Here is a 5,163-nt window from a genome sequence, read left to right as displayed (position 1 = left end):
TATTTTTCTTTGTAGTTCTTCTCGTTGGATGAATCTTTTGCTCTCAGATTCATGAGCACTATGAAGAACACTAAAAAGGTAAGAACTTTTTTTCTTCTATGTGATTTTTTGTTCTTCTACCATATTTAACTAACTTATTTTTGTAGTTTTTCTCTGTTTGACGAATGTTTTAATCTTAGATCCATGAGCACTGTGAAGAACACCAAAAAGGTAACAACTTTTTTCCTTCTCTGCGATTTTTTGTTCTTCTCATATTTGACTATTTTTCTTTGTAGTTCTTCTCTGTTGGAAGAATGTTTTGCTCTCAGATGTACGAGCATCGTGAAAAATACTAAAAAGGTAACAACTTGTTTCCTTCTCTGTGATTTTTTGTTCATCTACCATATTTAACTATTTTTCTTTGTAGTTTTCCTCAGTTGGATGGAAGTTTTACTCTCATATTCATGAGCACCATGAAAAACACAAAAAAGGTAACAACTTATTTTCTTCTCTGTTATTTTTTGTTCTTCTACCATATTTAACTAATTTTCTTTGTAGTCTTTCTTTGTTGGATGAATGTTTTCTTGTGAGATCCATGAACATTGTGTATAACACCAGGTTCATGTTTTTTTTTCTTAAACTTTGGTTTTGTTTAGATGAAAGAAATTGTGGACAAATTCAAAGATTTAAGAGCTCTTGAAGTTCACAAGCAAGTCCCTCAAGCACAAAACTTGCAACATGATTTCGTATTTTCAGATTAAGAATCACAATGGTATGTATTTTACCATTTTTTTTGTTTTCTTATCAAAGTTTCAATTTTTACCCAACTCTTGGTTGCTTTCTTCTTTCTGACTAAATAGATTCATGTCTCTCAAGCACAAAACTTCATTTTTTTTGTTTTCCTATCAAAGTTTTGATTTTTACTCAATTCTCAGTTCTTTTCTTCTTTCTAACTAGACACTTTTTTTTTGTCATTCTTCAATGACCGTTCTTCTTTGTTTTTGTGAAACAAAGCTCAATTTTTTTACATTATGTCTTTTATATAACAAGATGTGTTTTTTAGACATCTTCATCTTTACTCACCATATATGAAGTTTGGTTTTACGAATATTGCTTGAGTACACTTTTTTTTTCTCTATCAAAACACTTTAACCATTTATATATATATATATATATATATATATATATATATATATATTTTGTCTCTCTTCACTACCATTTCTGGCCTTTTATTTTTTTTTATGAATATTGTTTGAGTACACTTTTTCTCTCTATCAAAACACTTTAACCATTTTTTTATATTTTTTTCTCTATCAAAACACTTTTTTATGTTTTTTTTTTCATTTTTTGATTGTTGTTATATTTTATTTCTTCTTCTTATTCTTCTTTTTCTTGTTCTTCTTTATTGTGTTCTTTCTTCTTTTTTTGTGAACCTGACTTTTTTCATGCTCTTCATGTGAGTTGTTATTGTCATTGAAGGTAATTAATTATAATTAATTGTACCTTTTGTATATTTAATCATCAGTTTGAATGTAATTATTTCATTTTTCATTTCTTTAATAATATTGGATTTATTTTCATTTATAATTATATATTTGTTAGTGTGTCTTTCCCACCAAACCTCATTCAAACATATACATATATAAATGGACACTGCACCAAGTCTACTAGCTACAAAGTCTAAAGACAATTTCGTTACAGTTCATTTAGAAGAAAAGGTATGTATTTGACTATAATATTTTTTTTGGTCAAATAAGTACTTATGCATTAGAAAGATACTTTAAAATTATAATTTAATTTTGAAATTCCAGTATAAAGTAATATTTTTATGACTTGTTCAAATCTGTGAATGATTATTGAAATTTTTTTTTATGTCTTAGGTAACTTTTGCATCTTCCAAAGCATAACTATGAACAGATCACTGCATATCTCTTGGAGCACACCCTTTTGGCTGCATCAATTAATCATTTCCAACACATTCAATGCTCTCTCAGAATCTTCTCATAGTGACTTCTGATTATTCAGGGTTAAATGTGTTTTTAGTCTCTTAACTTCCAGTGAATTTTGGAATTAGTCCATTTTGAAACTTTAGACCAATTTAGTCTTTCATCTTTCAAAATACGTGGATTTAGTCCTTTTAATAAAATTTTGTTGAGTTTATTTGATGTTTTGTATGCATTTCAAAATTGTATTTGAGTTGTTTATATTGTTTAACACATTTTTGCTTTAATGTTAAGTCAAATATTATTATGAAACGCGCTTGAAATGTCAAATAAACTTAACAAAATTTGATTAAAAGGACTAAATCCACGTATTTCAAAAGATGAAGGACTAAATTGGTCCAAAGTTTTGAAATGGACTAATTCCAAAATTTAGTGAAAGTTAAGGGACTAAAAACATATTTAACCCTATTATTCATGATTATGATTTTATGAGTAATATTTTACTACTTTAATTTTAATATAAGACATATAATTATTAATATTTTGTAATATCTGTTATTATTTTTTACTTCATTATATGATTATTTAATATTTGATATTTGTTATTTATTATTTAATAATATATTAAAAGATTTTGTTTAACTTAATTTAATTCAATTATATGTAAACACATTTTTTATTGCAAAGTAATGATGTATGCAATAAAGACATATATCAGAAAGTATGTTAAGTCTTTTGATAATATTGCAATAAATATAAGTATATAACATTTGAAATTATAAGTTATCACTTTCCAGAACGTGAGGTAAATAATTTTTTAATATCGAAAGGACACATTTATTTTTTTTCAATATTGATTTTTCAGCTTTGAAGATACATGTTTTTCCATGTTCTTATAAACTCATTAGTTTAATTTAATAATAATAATATTATTAACCACAAAAATCATAATAATAACCATAATAATAATAGTAATAAATATTTTTAATGTTTACAAGTAAAACATATACTTTATCAATGTCATTGGTGATTGAAGATTTACTTTTGTTATATAATCAGTTAAGCTTTATTATGTAATCGCTCAAACATAAATATTGAACTTCAAATTTCTTTAACTTATATATTAATATGCATTTTTGGTAAAGTATAAAGCAATTAGGTCAAATTTAAATAAATAGAACACTTAAAAAAATATAATTGATGTCCGCAAAATAAAAAATACTTTTGACCTTCTTCATATATACTTATATATCTATCAACTAAAGAAAACTTTGATTGATTTTGGGAAAAATCAAAATTTAATTTTTGATAGTTTGATAAACTAAAAAATTTGTTTCTTTTTTTAATTTAAACTTAGCTTCTTAAAGAAGCTTTGTACAACTTCCAACACTGCTACAGTCTCCCTCATTAATTATGAAAGCAAAGTGTGCATGTTCTTGAAATGATTACCAAGTTCCTCTTTTTTGTCTTTAGGATTTGAAATGAGAATTTTGTATTATTTGCTTACTCTAGATTTTAATTTTTTATTTATTTTTATATTAATATTTTTATTAAAATTATTAATTGAATTTGTATTTCAATAATTCAAAAGTCCAACTTCAATTTTGTATTGGTAACTGAAAAGTCCAACCACATGTCAAACCCTCATATCTTGGTAATTGTAGTCCACATTTAATTGTTATGTTGACTCATTCCTTCTTCATGCTTTGGAGGAAGACATATATTTTTTAGATAATGATATTTTGACCTCTTTTTTTGACTCATTTCTAACCCATCACTTCAATCACCCTTAGATCATCACATCACATAAAAAAAATCAAAATAGACAACTGAAGGGTAATTGAAGTGATGGGTTAAAAATGCGTCAAAATATCATTATCCATATTTTTTCCGAGGTTGAGAGTCACAAAATTAACATCAATGTCAAAGTTCTTTACAATATATTATAATTGGAAAATATGATTTTTTTTTTATTTTTCAGTTTGAAATACATTGTTTAATAATTAATGTTCAAATTTGGTTACATTATAATATTTGATTTTATTTTTAGTTAATGAGCATATTATGAAAAAATTACTTTCAAATACATTACTTAATGATTTTTGGTTGGTTAATGGTTACATCAATCTAATAAATAAACAAATTGGGATTTATTATATAACCTTTATGTGAGCTTTAATTATAAAAGATAATTCATACAGTGCAAATAATAGTATTATTAAATTTTATAACCAAAAGAATAAATATAAAATTTTCCTTCAACAAAATATATGTATTAGCTGAACATCACACAACATACCAACCATTATGATTTTGTTGGACTCGATGAACATTGCAAAAAATCAATCAAATTTTTAACTTTCGACTTACATTATCTAGATTAAGTAAATAAATATAATTTTGAAAAAAAAATTGAAACTATGATGCCTGGATGACATCTTCTTCAGAAAAACCAACGCAACAAAGCCAATGAATTAAAACGTATAGATTTTAAAAAAATCAAACTAGATATTTTTATTCAATTTTTTTAATATACATAATGGTTATGCATGTAATCATAATACTAAGAGTAAAATTTTAATTAAAAAACACTAAAGTATTATATAGTAAGAAAAAAATTCTTAATACATATTTTTTAATGTAAAAATAATAAAAAATAAATATATGTTATAATACATAATAATATTTAATAATAATATAATAACATATTAGTACTAATAAAATAATAATAATAATAATAATAATAATAATAATTAAAATATAGTGTAAACCAATAAATAAATAACTGAATAATGACACGGTAAATAAATTAAATATTAAAAAAACATATCCTTTTTAATTTATTTTATGTAATTGTATTTTAAAACAAAATCAATTATTGAGCTAATTATATTATTTACAATTTCTTATTTTAAAGCAAAATAAAGTTTGTAAATAAAAGTTTGAAATATGAATTTGTGCTAAAAGATAACAATTTTATCATATGAATTACTATACGAGTACATTCTACTATTTATATTTTTTTTCACCATTTTGTATTTTTAAAGGAAAGGATAATATTAGTATTAATATTGAAAATTTATTAACTTTCTTTCCTAAATTTTAATAATAATACTAATTTTACAAATTTATTAAAGTTATTTTTAAAATAAAAACAAATAAATATTAAAAAATTTAAAATACTAATAATATATGGTTCAATGTTCACACTTGAAACAAGTTTCCAAACATACTAAGTAAA

Source organism: Vigna unguiculata, chromosome 10 (genome assembly GCF_037176805.1).
Source record: "Vigna unguiculata cultivar grain cowpea cultivar isolate G323 ecotype 2 chromosome 10, ASM3717680v1, whole genome shotgun sequence".
In the NCBI taxonomy this organism is placed as follows: Eukaryota; Viridiplantae; Streptophyta; class Magnoliopsida; order Fabales; family Fabaceae; genus Vigna; species Vigna unguiculata.
The sequence above is the reverse complement of the archived record's forward strand: the minus strand, read 5'-3'. Positions refer to the sequence as shown.